At 37.1% G+C, this 15,858-nt stretch overlaps 1 long non-coding RNA gene across 1 annotated transcript; it reads right to left on the reverse strand.

Moving 5' to 3' along the window:
* Positions 1-10,082: 10,082 nt before the first annotated feature.
* Positions 10,083-15,463, reverse strand: LOC125611387. The gene is made up of 2 exons (XR_007341572.1): positions 15,211-15,463; positions 10,083-10,486 (listed from the first exon to the last, which is right to left on the reverse strand). It is a non-coding gene; the product is annotated as an uncharacterized LOC125611387 (long non-coding RNA).
* Between the last annotated feature and the right edge of the window lie 395 nt (positions 15,464-15,858).

A 15,858-nucleotide genomic window follows, 5' to 3' on the forward strand; every position in this document is an offset into this window, starting at 1 on the left:
GGAGGATCACAAGTTTGAGGACAGCCTCAGCAACTTAGTGAGGCCCTGGTCTCAAAAAATGAAAAAGGATGGGGAGTGGCTCTGTCATAAGTTACCCTTGGGTTCAAGCCCCAGTACGCTACAAAAAATTAACCTAAAGCATTTAAACTATTGGGAAGAGATTAAAGTTATATATCAATTTTATACTGTGGTAAATATCTGTATATGTATATTGAGCTAACAGGAGAGAAATAAAATATGTTACTTTCAAATGGGAAAAGGTAAGATGCTCATTTTTTCAAAGAAACAAATGAGAAAAACGGGAGACAAATAATGAAGACTAAACAAATTGTATATGCACACTGAGAATGACACGTTCCTATATATCCCTACACACATAAAGCCGGTTGAAAGATAAAAATTTTAAATCTATTTGCTACTTACAAGAGTTGTATCTAAAACATAAGATGCAAAAGGTTGAAAATATTTTTAAAGGAGTAGTTTACTGAAAATAACTGCAGCGATGTGCCTTTCAATCAGATGACCTGTTTGCTCAAGGTTTCTGACGTCATCAGTCTCCAGAACAGTGTGCCCACCAAGTGTGGTGCTCACAAGGAACAGAGCATTCCAATGAGGGGCTGTAGCTTCATTTACCAAGCTTTGGGGATAATAATTGCCTCAGGCAAAGAGATTGCTCAGTCTCACCCCAGATGATCATGATGCACAGGAAGCCACATTTAGAAATGTCAGAGGACAGTTCAGGGAAAGATGCATTCTGAGAAATAGTGCCTGCCGTGGATTATTTTTTGTATGCTTCTTGCTTCTAATTTTTATGTTTCTTCACATCTGTCTCTGTATCTTTTATCAGGGTTTAGGCGCATGATCTTTTTTATCATTCAGTGGAGGAGGGAGGGAGAGAATCAGAATTAACCTGTGGACTTCTTTAACCACAGCCATTCATTTACGCCTGAAAATCTGACCCACGCCAGTGGAATGGCAGTGGAGAGGGGGTAAGTCATCGGCATACACCACCAGAGAATCTTTAAACACCTATCATCTCTGGTTGAGAACCACTCTGTGTAAGCCACTACCCAAACACTCATTCAGGACTCACCCCTACATCTTTATAACCCAAGTTACCCGCTTTCTAACCCTGCATCCGTGTTCTTTCTCCTGCTTAGCAAGGCACAGCAAAGATGACCAAAGTCATATGAGGTCTGTAGAACTTGTCACTCTATCTTACCTGAAGAAAGGTCACTCACTGTATTTTTCCTACAGAGAGCAAAGAGGAGAATGATTTATCTCTGGGAAAAAGTCATATTTCATACCATTTTCAGACTGTAAATTTATTAAGCTGTTCTAACAAATCCCTTCTCCTCTTCATATATGATAATGCAAAATAATAAGCCTGCAAGGAAGCTTCAATCAATAATTTCCTTGCACAGAAATTCTAGGTATAGGGGCTGAGGTTGCAGCTCAGTGGTGGAGCACTTGCCTAGCATGTGTGAGGCACCGTGTTCGATTCTCAGCACCACATATAAATAAATGTGTAAAATAAAAGTACATCAACCTCTAAAAATATATATAAAAACACATTTTTTAAAATTCTAGGTATATACTTTTCAGTGTTATCTATATTTTCTACAATGTGTGAGTATTACTTTTATGATCAAGGAATGACAGCATTTCTAATAAAATCACAAGTGCTGATCACATAAGCCACACAGTGGGGTGTCCAGGACTCTTCTGGGAATGTAAGTTTTTCCATTTGCTAAAGTGGGGTGAAGAGAAAGCGTTCTGCTATCAAGGGCCACTGGCCCACTTAAAAAATTGAAGGCCAGAACTGAACAGCAACTGAATTGTGTGTAAGTATGTGTATTTATCTGTGTGCGCATGTGTGCGTGTGTGCGTGTGTGTAGAAAGAAATGCCTCATTCCTTTCCCTCTCAACTAGTTTTGAATTAAGAGAACAAAGCAATCAGTATACTTACCACAATTAGTTCAAAAGTGTATTTCAGGGCCATATTACACCCAGGAACACTTCAAATCTTGATAGGCAAGATTTTTAACTCATTTAATAAAATTATTTCTTTGGCAAGTTCTTATCTGTTTCTGCTACTGGATATTACTCTCCGTGAGACAGGAAAAATGCCTGACCTATTTGAAAGTGTATTGCAGGGCCTAAAGTAGGGCCTGGCCCATAGTAGACACTCAGCTATCTCAGGTTGAGCAAAGGAAGTTTCACAACCTAAAATTCTCACTTAGGCCTCACTTGGCTCCCTCCCCAACCGATGGTCAAGCCATGATGTATTCTCCACCCACTTCTACTCAACACCCCCCACATCCTCCTTTCATCAAGACAAATGCTAGTGTTTTTTAAGGCCAAAAAATGATCAGTAGCAACCAGTCAACCATTTAAGTGCTCCTCTGCCATCTGTATCTGTGGGGAGTTCCAGACTAGCATTTCCATCTGTTATACCCAGAAAAGGTCAAATTAAATCATTAAGATCTCCAAAACCACAAGCAGCAGCTTGCAGCCCTCTTCACAAGGCCTGAGCTTCCAGTGTGGTCAGAATGCCCTGAACAAAATTTCAAGTTTTCCAGACCATAATGTTTGTGGGCTTCTTTTTGCTTATTTGACCACACCTCAGTAAGAAACATTTTCACCTGGCAAGGTAATCCACTCAATTATGCTACTTTTCTGCATCTGTTCTGTGTAGTTCTATAGCCTATATTGGGGTTTTGTTGTTGTTTTTTAATGCTAGTTTTACCCCACAACACTGATTTCTTGATTCACTAATGGTTGTCACCAGTAGTTGAAAAACTCTAACCTCAACTGACTCAGTAGAGCATCACCTACCCCAATCTCATATTCCCAAAATCATAGTTCTCCTGGAAGCCCCAAATCAAAAGGTTTCTAAGCCAAATTTAGGAGCTCTTAACTATAACCAGATGAGCAAAAGAAACTAACTCCATCCATTTACCTGCAAATATTCTCTGGCTTGCTAACTGTGTCATATCCTATTAAAGAAAGATTGGAAGGGACCAACTCTCTGCGAGAGCACTTGACATAAATGAACTCCCTCACCCTACCCTTAACTCCTTCAGCAACTCTATGGTAGACTCCCTAGCCAATTTTTAAAACTATTTTATTCTAAAAAAAACTATATATATATATATTCTAATTTTTTTGTACTATTAGGTATTGAACTCTGGGGCACTCTATGACTGAGCTACATCCCAGTCATTTTTATTTTATTTTTTAAATTTTTAAAATTAATTAATTTATTTATTCTCATTAGGTATATATGACAGCAGAATACATTTTAATTCATTGAACACAATTGTAGCACAACTTTTCGTTTCTCTGGTTGTACATGGTATAGCGTCACACCATATGTGCAGTCATACATATACCTAGGATAATGATGTCCATCTCATTCCATTATCTTTCCTACCCCCATGCTCCCTCCTAACCCCTCTCTCCCCTTTGCTCAATCAAAGTTTCTCCATTTTTCCCATGCCCCCACCATTATGGATCAGCCTCCACTTATCAGAGAGAACATTTGGCCTATGGTTTTCTGGAATTGGTAACTTCACTTAGCATGATATTCTCTAACTCCATCCATTTACCTGCAAATTCCATAATTTTATTTGTTTTAATATTGAGTAATATTCCATTGTGTATATATACCACAGTTTCTTTATCCATTCATCTATTGAAGGGTATCTAGGTTGGTTCCACAGTTTGGCTATTATGAATTGTGCTGCTGTGAACATTGATGTGGCTGCATCACTGCAATATGTTGATTTGAAGTACTTTGGGTATAGACCAAGGAGTGGGTCAAATGGTGGTTCCATTCCAAGTTTTCTAAGGAATCTTCATACTGCTTTCCAGAGTGGTTGCACCAATTTGCACTCCCACCAGCAATATATGAGTATACATTTTCCCCTATATCCTCACCAACACTTATTGCTGTTTGTGTTCTTGATGACTGCCATCTGACTGGCATGAGATGAAATCTTAGTTTTGATTTGCATTTATCTAATTACTAGAGATGTTAAATGTTTTTTCATATATTTGTTAATCAATTGTATGTCTTCTGAGAAGTGTCTGTTCAGCTCCCTAGCCCATTTATTTTGATTGGGTTGTTTGTTTTTGTTTTTGGTTTTTGGTGTTAAGTTTTTTGGGTTCTTTATATATCCTGGAGATTAGTGCTCTATCTGACATTTATATGGCAAAAATTTGCTCCCAAAGTGTAGGCTCTCTCTTCACCTCATTGTTTCTCTTGCTGAGAAGAAGCTTTTTAGTTTGATACCATCCCATTTATTGATTCTTAATTTTATTTCTTGCACTTTAGGATTCTTGTTAAGGAAATCAGGGCCTAATCCTATGTGGTGAAGATTTGGGCCTACTTTTTCCTCTATTAAGCACAGGGTCTCTGGTCTAATTCCTAGGTCTTTCATCCACTTTGAGTTGAGTTTTATATATAGTGAGAGATAGGGGTTTAGTTTCATTTTGCTGTATATGGATTTTCAGTTCTCCCAGCACCATTTGTTGAAGAGGCTATCTGTTCTCCAATGTATGTTTTTGGCACCTTTGTCTAGTAATTGATTTAACAAAAGAGTTTCACCTCTACAATGAAAACTATAGAACACTAAAGAAAGAAATTGAAGAAGACCTTAGAAGATGGAAAGACCTCCCATGTTTTTGTATAGGCAAAATTAATATTGACAAAATGGCCATACTACCCAAAAGCGCTATACAGATTCAATGCAATTCCAATTAAAATCCCAACATCATTCTTTATAGAACTAGAAAAAGCAATCATGAGATTCATTTGGAAAAATAAGAGACTCAGAATAGCTAAAGCAATCCTTAGCAAAAAGAGTGAAGCAGGAGGCATCACAATACCAGATCTTAAAATATACTACAAATCTATAGTAATAAAAATGGCATGGTATTAGCACCAAAATAGACAAGTAGACCAATGGTACAGAATAGAAGACACAAAGACCACCCCACATAAATACAGTTATCTCATATTTTTTATTTTGAAATAAGTTCTCACTAAGTTGCTAAAACTAGCCTGGAACTTGAGATCCTCCTGCCTCAGCCTCTCAAGTCAGGATTACAGGCATGCACCACGATGCCCAGCACCATTGCCATAATATAAGTGCAAAAAAAATGACTGATGCACACAAGTATAAAGTAACAGTCTAAGAACACAAAGTTAGTAATGAACAAAAGGAGATTTACAGCCAGGGTTGTCCGACTCTATCCCACCATCTCATCTTCCTGAACACATTGTACCAGCTAGGTGAAAAAGAGTGCTTTCCTCTTGCCCTGTTCATGTCTGGCCACATACAGCATCTCACTCCAGATCTGTTTTCTAGTCACCTTTTCCAGGGAGGTCCCTCAAGAAACCTGTGTGTCAGCCTCTAGACATTCAGTTAGCACATTATTTTTCCAGGAGGGTTCATGGCCTTAGCTACTGTCTGTGGTACGTGCTCAGTATCAGGTGGGTATGAGTGTGTGACTAGACGTGTCTTTGGCTCTTCTGCTGCCAAAATCACACAGAGACTTCCAGTAAATAGGCACTTGCAGTTCTGGGAGCTGTTTATCAGGCTCCATGATTCCCTTTTCTGGAGCCTCAGCTGACCCAGCCCCTTGAGACTGACCAGCTACAGCATTTCCAGCTATTTTTAGTTCCTTCAGCCGCTGACCAGGACTGTGTGTGTGGAAAAGGCAATAAGAGCTGGGAAGAGCTGTATCAGCTCCACCCAAGCCACTTCCCAGGCTGCTGATGGCCTGCAGCTTCCAGACAAGGGCAGAGCTTTCCAGGTGAGAAAGCAAAGAGCCCAATACAACCCAGACTGCCATCTCAGCCATTTAAGACTGTGGGAAAGGAGAGCTAAGACAAATGATTAATTAATTACTAAAATTTTAAGTTTTCTGAATCAGGGAAATGTGAATCTAGTGGATTATCCTTTTTATTTGTTTGTTCAAATTAACATGCTGCTTCTACTTACCCTTCATTTGTAACTGCCTGGTGTTCCTTGCCTACTCCTTTTTCAACTTTTCTTTATCACTTTGTTCGACATCTGTATATATAGTACATAGCTGGATTTGTTAAGATGAAAGACACCTTTGTGGCTGCAGCAGACCTTGTACAACTCTGTCTTTGCCTTTTTTCCTACCTATGCAAAGCCTCAAGGTCACCAAGAGGTGAGAGATCAGGGCCTTCTCTGTACTTTCCTAAGCATACACACAGCCCTGAACAAATGCATGGCCTTCTAGATTATGGAATTTGCTGGAGTTTTTCAAAGCCCCTTATTTAAATCTTATTTTCCAGTTTTTCTTAAGTTTTAGTCAGTTGTGTATCAGCCCCCAACTGGTAATGCTGCTTTGGGCAGCTGCATTGTTAAATAGTTGTTGATCAATTTCCACAAACTTCCTGCAGACTGGGCTGTTCACACAGTATGAGCTCTCAGTTAAGTCAAATAATGTTCTGAGAATGGAGTTTTCCAGTGACCAGACAGGTCAATTGTGACAGTGCTCTAGGAATGGATTTTTGGAGAGCATCAAACACATCCTTTCCCCTCCTGCAGTGCCTGGCAAGCTGCTCCTTTTCACAGCTATGGTAGCTGCAAGGCTGTTGCAGGCTACCATGGAAAGGGGTCTGTGGATAGGATTAAGGCAAGTTAAACCACCACAAGCTTGCTATTCACATCAAGTCATTTTTCTCAAATAAACACCCTCAAATTGTTTGAAGCCTTTGAATCTAGAATTTTAAAAACAGGTATTTTGACAGTTTTTGTCACTATTCTCCACCATTCTAGAAGTTTAGATCCTGGAAAAAATTTAGTGTTAAAATATATCACAAATTCATGCTACTATCAGATTTTTATTTAACTTTGCTGATATCGACCTCATTGACTTAATCTCTTTTTTTCTTTGTCGAAAGTCTTTGTTTTCAATGATATCATCAAAATTATTATTTTGCTTTATCCTTCCATATACACACAACAGACTTACAATACCAGTATCACTGGCAACAATTATATGATTGTTAGAAATCAATCATATTGATTAATATGATCAATCATATGAATTATTGATAGTTCTTTTTGTCTTAGGTTTATCACACTGAGAGAACAGAACCAAATTATGTGATTTACAGGCAGTTTGAAAAGTTTCTCCCTATTTTGGTTTGTCTCTGTGGATAGACAGGGAGGTTGACTTGTTTAATTTTAGTTTTGTTTTTTAGGAATTGGTTTTATTTTATTTTACTTTCGAATTAGATAAAATATTTACATAGTTCCAAAGTCAATTCTACAAAACAAAGTATTCTCAAAGAACTGTAATTACTCTTTTATTTATTTATTTATTTTATTGGTTGTTCAAAACATTACAAAGCTCTTGACATATCATATTTCATACATTAGATTCAAGTGGGTTATGAACTCCCATTTTTACCCCATATACAGATTGCAGAATCACATCGGTTACACATCCACATTTTTACATAATGCCATATTAGTGACTGTTGTATTCTGCTACCTTTCCTATCCTCTACTATCCCCCCTCCCCTCCCCTCCCATCTTCTCTCTCTACCCCATCTACTGTAATTCATTTCTCTCCTTGTTTTTTTTTCCCATTCCCCTCACAACCTCTTATATGTAATTTTGTGTAACAATGAGGGTCTCCTTCCATTTCCATGCAATTTCCCTTTTCTCTACCTTTCCCTCCCACCTCATGTCTCTGTTTAATGTTAATCTTTTCCTCCTGCTCTTCCTCCCTGCTCTGTTCTTAGTTGCTCTCATTATATCAAAGAAGACATTTGGCATTTGTTTTTTAGGGATTGGCTAGTTTCACTTAGCATAATCTGCTCTAGTGCCATCCATTTCCCTGCAAATTCCATGATTTTGTCATTTTTTAGTGCTGCGCAATACTCCATGGTGCATAAATGCCACAATTTTTTTATCCATTCATCTATTGAAGGGCATCTGGGTTGGTTCCACAGTCTAGCTATTGTGAATTGTGCTGCTATGAACATCGATGTGGCAGTATCCCTGTAGTAAGTTCTTTTAAGGTCTTCAGGGAATAGTCCAAGAAGGGCAATAGCTGGGTCAAATGGTAGTTCCATTCCCAGCTTTCCCAGGAATCTCCATACTGCTTTCCAAATTGGCCACACCAATTTGCAGTCCCACCAGCAATGTACAAGAGTACCCTTTTCCCCACATCCTCGCCAGCACTTGTTGTTGTTTGACTTCAGAATGGCTGCCAATCTTACTGGAGTGAGATGGTATCTTAGGGTGGTTTTGATTTGCATTTCTCTGACTGCTAGAGATGGTGAGCATTTTTTCATGTACTTGTTGATTGATTGTATGTGCTCCTCTGAGAAGTGTCTGTTCAGGTCCTTGGCCCATTTGTTGATTGGGTTATTTGTTAACTTATTGTCTAATTTTTTGAGTTCTTTGTATACTCTGAATATTATTATACATAATGTTTGTACTTCTTTACATATTTTCTAAAGCTCATTTTATCTCAAATTCGATCTCTTCATTTTTTTTCTTTCTCAAATTTTCCTCCTTTTAATCTCCTTTTTAAAAATTAATATATGGTCCTGGGTCTTGGCTCAGTGGTACAGTGCATGCCTTGCATGTGAGAGGTACTAAGTTCAATCCTCAGCTCCACATAAAAATAAATAAACTAAAGGTATGTGTCCATCTACAACTAAAAATTTAAAAAAAAAATAAATATGTCAAGTTTTCTCCCTGGGGGAGGTCGTTTTCCAAAATATTAACAATATTAACAATAACTCTGTGCAATGGTATTTATATTCTGGTGATACTTATATTCCGGTGATATTTATATTCCTTTATACTTTATGTTGCTTTAATTTTATGGTAATATGTTTTACTTTTATAATAAATGACAATAAAGCTGTCTTAGTTTTGAGAAAAAATGAATATATGGGCTGGAGTAAAACTTTGTGATAGAGCCTGGGGTTTAATCCCCAGCATGCAAATAATAATAATAATAATAATAATAATAATAATAATAATATATTTATTTGTTCTTTTATTGTAGATAATTTAACCTTAGTTTCTGAAATGATTTTTTAAATTTCTAATTCTTTTCTGAGGTAATTCTGTTACCTATATTTACAAAATTCCTGTTTTTCAAATACCTCATTTCTGATTTCTTCCACCTTTGATTTGTGTTGCTTTTTTGATATTGCTTTTTTTCATTTTCCTGCTTTATTTTAGTTGCCTTAAAATATTAGGTTGTGGTTTCCATCTCTTCTGTGAGCATGTCTTCTTATGGCTCTCACTGAAGGATTTTTTTTCTCCTTTTTTCCAACTTCACCTTTCTAGGGCGCCTTCAGTTTTATTGTTTTGTAATTAGAAATGTGGCCTTCATACTTTCTAAAACATGCTCTTGCCATCCTTCCCTGTTTTTCTTCTTTCCCTCTTTCCTTTATCCCTACTGTCCTTTTTTGTTCAGTTTTGATTCAACTCTCAGCACTTATTCCTCAGTACAGAAATGAGAAAGCTTAGGAAAGGAATAGACAGCAAAGATGTTTTGTAGCCCATAAAGCCCCCTCAAAAAAATTACTATCTGGTCCATTACAGAAAAGTTTGCCAACCCTTATTCCAGAGGCAACTTCACCCCTTTTCTGTAGAGCCCTGCCTTATTCCACATGTTCTAGGTGGTGCTATTATAGTTAAAGCTTCGTCCCAGGGTTTCATAAACTGACTTCCAGCCTTTATTGAAGCACACCGGTGGCGGCTGATCAGAACATAAAGCTGTTCCCCTGATCAGCCCCGAACAATTGCAAGGGCACTCTTATAAGCCTGAAAACCGCAAAAGGGATGTTCAGCGGGTCTAGCCAATGCAAGCAAGCCAGGTTACAGAAGCGGGAGAGTGCAGTCAAGCGGAGGGAAACCTAACCAATCACAGTTAGCCCAGTCACCCCAGTTACAGAAACAGAGCACCGTTACCCTAGTTACAGAAACAATACCCCATTATAAGTCCAGGTGTTCTTTTCCCTTTACTCCATCAAAATAGTAGGTTACATAGTTCAGAGTTATTGATAGTTTAGAGATTTAGTCAAGGAGTTCAAAGCGGGACCTGGAAAGCACAATTTTTGGTGAACAAGGAGTTTTTTCCACTTATAAGTTGGGTTGTGGAAGCAAGTGTCTCTTTCTGGGAGATCACCCAGGGTGATCTTGGGAGCAGTTTCCAGGTACATCTTCCTGAGCTAGACATGTTGGCGAACATCTACATTGACCGTAATTTTTCTTCTAATATTAGGGACCTCCAACTGCTGTAAGGGAAAAGGGCGATGACTGTTCTTGCTACTTCCAGCTGAAAGGGGGCGATGTGCAGTGGGCAAGCAGTTTGGAGTCCCTTTTTAGAAACTGAGTGGGTCAAGGAGTCCATGGTAAAAATCTGGCTCAGGAAGAACAGGATGTAAAGTCACCTGGGGTGGGCACTTCTATGAGAGAAACAAAAAGACATGGTGCTGAAGTAAGATTAATACAAAATAGCAGTTTTAGCATCTGGAACCTGTCCATGAATATCATGAAAATGACAGAAATTAATAATTGTTTACCAGGAGGCGGAAGACCTGAGAAAATGTCCTCATAACAAGGCCAAACATAGCCTAATAAGGCACTTTTTTAGGGAACATAAATCTTTAACATTGTCAGAATTATCAGGAATGTAGACACAACATTTAGTTAAATTAGTTAATGTCATCTGGTTTTTGTAAAAATACCTTTTTGGCATGACCTCTGTGTTCAGTAAAGATCTTTTTGTTACTTAGGACTAGATAATTATATTAATAAACATTGATTACACCTACCTATGTAGGAAGTTAGGAAGATCTGTAGGCCTTAAACGGAATAGAAACTTCTGGCATTTATTGGTAGTTATCAGGCATTTTTGCCTAAGAATTTTTCTTCTGTTGTCTCCAGTCTTACTTATTTTGGGGGATGCTAACACTAGTGTACATTTAAAGTTACATTAAAATAACTGTTGTGTTTTTTTTGTAAATGTCCAGGAATGGCTGTGCTTTGGTTTTAACTGTTTTTGCTAGGTGTTTAAGACCAAGCTGGTCAAACTGACCTTGTTTCTATCTATTGGTAAGAATCAGCTGAGTTTCCTTGGAGGACATTCTTGGGGAATGTGTGAGTAGCATTTTAGCTCTGTTAGTGTCATCTGCATTAGGATGGGTCAAGGTCTTGCTGACCATATGGCTTCCCTTGGAAGCATCAGGCATGTCTCCTTTTTAAATGACCCTCCTCTTTTGCAGCATGTACACTCATTGGCTTTCTATTCTCCAGTGGTCTCATTAATCTCCCTTATCGGAAGGTTATGTGGCCTGGAGTTGCAAAGCTTTTTCCCTTTCCTGGGTTCAGGCTGACTTAGAGGGCAAGAGCCAAATATTGGTTTCTTTGGCCCCTTTATTTTAACCTTAATATTTAAATTTGGCCTTAAACATCCAGCAAGTCAGTTTTACCAGTTTTAAAGTAAGAATGCTGGGCTTTAACTTTAATCTTAATAACTTTATAGTTAATTTTTACATAACACAATATCCTTATTTTATTTATTAATTTACATAATGCTGAAGATCTGCCTGAAGGCAGAAGATGACACCTTAGCATCTACTGTATGATCCAATCACTGTACACCAACAAGGCAGTTTGCAGACCTAGAGACCCCATTAGATTTTTGGCTATAAAAACACTCTCTTGCCAGGTCCTCCTCTCTTGCTCTCTCCTTTTTCTCTCACTTTCCCTGTCTCTCATTCTCCCTCTCACTTTTTTTTCTTCTTTCTCTCTCTCTCTCTCTCTCTCTCTCTCTCGTACTTTCCTCCCTCTCTCTCTCTCTCCCCCCCCTCACTTTCTCTCTCTCTCTCTCTTGTGTTAATCAGACATTGTCACAGTAAAGGTCTCTTGGTTGTTTTGAGTGTAGTGGTCACTTTTTTTAGTTATAATGAAAATACAAAGTGAAATTAACAATAGTAAAAACATATTTAGCTTGTATATTATTTTGAACCTTGGCTGAGTTATACATTATATTTTTTATTTGAAATTACAGTAATTTTTGTAATAAAATTAATCTTTGAATATAACTTTAAATTAACTGAAATCTCGTCTACTTTGAAGTTATTTTGACATGTTGTAAGGTGGGAGGCAGAGCCTTATCTCAGATAAGGCAGGGCTCTTTACAAATCTTAGGTAAAGTGTTTTAATTTTAAAGCTGATCTTTGTCTCTCTTTTTAGATATCATTTTATAAAGTTTACATATATTGTTTCCTGACTCTGTATGAATGTTAGTAGTACAATACGACATACATCTGAAACATTAATTAAGGAAAGGCTGAGAGCCCTTAACATTTTTTTTACATGTGGAAAAGTGGCAAAATGTTTTATAATATTAATCTTTAAATAGATTAGGCTCTCATTACTTTTTAAATTTAGGGCAAAAGGTAACATAAAATTTGGTTACAAAATATCAATTGATATAAATAAATCTCCAATAAAATTGATTATCTTTAAAAGTTTAAATTACCATTACAGACAATTTTAGTTTGGAGAATACCACCTTGATAAAATGTTTCTTTAAACCTTTTACTTTAAAGACTTTTATGCCTGAAAGATATGAACACATTTAATCTGTAAAGAAGAGTAATGTACCACACTTTTATTGATGTTTTTATATTAACCAAGGTTAGCTTTTAAAGGAAAATCTAGACTTTGTAATGTAAGACAATACTTTGAAATAACAGTTGTTGTTTAGCCACAGATGTACAAACCTTAATTTCTCTAAGATTACTTGTTTTAGGGGATAAAACTTAATAAGACATAATGTAATTAATATTTTAGAAGTTTTTGTCATTTTAACATATAAATATATCAGTACATTATTATTTGTCCTTAGGGAACAACCTTGAATAGTTTTAAATATTTGTGTTATATGTATAACCAACTTAGTTACATATAAACCTTTTAATATTTGTCTTTTATTTATAGACCTTTATATTACTTAATTAGACCCTTTGTTGTTTACTTAGATGTATTATAATTATACTTTACCACGTAAAGACTTTTTACCTGGAAATGTTTTTTATTAAATATATTTTTATATTTAGAACTTTTTAATAATTTTTAATATATTGACCCTTTTTTGGTTTGTATTTTGAAATAACCCTTATAAATTTTTGAATTTAGATAAATTAATCTATTTTAATAAGATGAAATATTTGTTATTTACAGTACTTTAATTAAAATACAGTTGAAACTTTTTGACTTCTTGCATGTAGAATTATACCGTTGGGACTTTGTAATTTAGAGTAACCTTGTTTTTTATAATAACACAAATTTTAAATTTCTTTTTTAGTTTACCAACATATGAAAACACCAACATTGCTTAAGTATTTTACCTTATGGAATTTAAGGAGTTAAGAGTACTTGATATTATATTTAACAGTCAGCATTTTAACTTTGTACTAATTAGATGTCTCTAACAAACATGTCTATGATTAATTTTATATATGTTTAGATGTAATTTACGTATCTTTTTTAAAAACAAGGTATCAGACAAGTGCACTGAATAGTATTAGTAACCTTTTTGTTTTTGTTGTTGAATAAAAATCCTAGAGACAATGGATGTTAGACACTTTATAGACATTAACATTTTTAACAGCTGTTTAACCATCTAGAAACAAAACTGTGCATTAGTAACTTTAAAGACATTTGTACTTTTATCTATTTTTTTAATTTAAATTGAACCTTTTAGATCATATTAACCAAAGTATTTGGATCCATTTTTTAAAATGTTTAATTTATAAGCTCATATGTCAATTTTTTGTACCAAATATATGTAGACATGGCAATACATATAGACAGACAGTACACCGGTGCACCCACACAAAGCAAACAAAAACCTTATAGCTTATTTTTTTTTATAAAACCTATTAGATTGAGAGTTAACCCTTGTAAATCGGCCTTAGAATAAAGCAGAGTGTAATCAGAAAAACATGTTAACCTAAGCGTATTGGATCAAAATTATGAATTTAACAAATATAGAATTTTAAAAGTTTTCTGACCTTTTTTCTGAGGTGGTCCTGTTCATGAAAGCTGAAAAGAGTTGAGGGAACATAGACAAACGAAGGGGACTTATTTTTCCCTGGAGGAACTTCCCAAAGACACAGTTTCATTGGTCTCCTTGGGAGAGTCCCCCAGGTTGGGGTCCCATTCTAAACTGGTTTTTCTGGTTTCTTGGATAGCAGCCACCAACTTTTAGCCTGACATTGAAAAATCTTTAGACCATTTTTTAATAGTTGGGAGTTATTCATGCTTGTAAATACTGAGAGACAAAAGCCAAATTTCTAGACAAAATTATGCTTTTTGTTATACAATATAGGAATAATAATTTTATAAAACATTTAGTTTTAATCTGTCCTCTGTAGGAACTGACATGATTTACCCAGTTGGCCACCTGGCCCAGTTCCTAAATGAAGGCAATCTCTAGAATGTCTTTTTCTTTTTACCTTTAGCTTTTACTTTTGACAATTTTTTTAGTCCTGTTGGCAGCACTTTACATTTTAATGTAAGCTGTAGTGAGCACAGTTAAAACCATTTTAACCATTTTTTCCCATTAGAAACAAACTGAGGTAGAAATTAACACAGAACACAAAGGAAACAAACAAAAACAAACCAACAAAGTCCTGAAAATTGTTAAGAAAACAAGTTAAAGGGGTCCAGGTAGAGGAAATGTAGCATTTCCTTGTTTCTGATGTTGGTGGATCGAAGGAGTCCTGGTGAAAGAAGAGTGGTTATGAGAACAAGAAAAGGGCCCGCACACAACACTCAGATAGAAGAACAGGACAAACAGCCGGCGAACAGACATGGGACAAATGACAAACAGCAAGAGGATGCTGGAGAAACGACAAACAGCAAAACAGACACAGGACAAGCAACAATCGCTGAGGTCACACAGGGAGACCTCTAATGGGGCAGAGACGACCATCTCATCCTGCCCCCAGACAGATGAGGCCTCCCAGGGAGGCCTCCAGTGGGCCCCAGATACAGACAGATGAGGTCTCACAGGGAGACCTCCAGGGAGATAGTGACAACGTCTCATCCTGTCCCGGAGAAGGTGTAAGCGACTGTGTCCAATCTGACCTTTTCCCCTAGAGAAGAGTCGACTCACCAGAACTGACAGCCGGCAGGAGCTTTTCAGAGCGTCCTAGGATGGATTGGAGTCGTCCTCGGAGTGAGGCTGAGGAACGTCTCTCAGGAGCTCCCCTCTACTCCGGGACCGAGGTCCAAAGCCCCGTTTTTGGAGGCAAATTTGGCGTGAGGGTAGGGAAGAAATGGATCCAGGGCGAATGTTATAGTTAAAGCTTCGTCCCAGGGTTTCATAAACTGACTTCCAGACCACTCACGTATAATCGAATCAAGCCTTTATTGAAGCACACCGGTGGCGGCTGACCAGAACATAAAGCTGTTCCCCTGATCAGCCCCGAACGATTGCAAGGGCAATCCTTATAAGCCTGAAAACCGCAAAAGGGATGTTTAGGGGGTCTAGCCAATGCAAGCAAGCCAGTTTACAGAAGTGGGACAGTGCAATCAAGCGGAGGGAAGCCTAACCAATCACAGCCCAGTCACCCCAGTTACAGAAACAGAGCCCCGTTACCCTAGTTACAGAAACAATACCACATTAGGTAGTTCCGTGTTCTTAAATGTTTCTATAGCAAAAGGAAAAGAACATCTTGCTCCAGTCATGACTCTTCTACTTGGCATGGTTGTTTTACAGGATGAAGTCATAAAACAAAATGGAGTTACATTTGCTCCTACT

Source organism: Marmota marmota, unplaced genomic scaffold (assembly GCF_001458135.2).
Source record: "Marmota marmota marmota unplaced genomic scaffold, marMar, whole genome shotgun sequence".
NCBI classification, from domain to species: domain Eukaryota; kingdom Metazoa; phylum Chordata; class Mammalia; order Rodentia; family Sciuridae; genus Marmota; species Marmota marmota.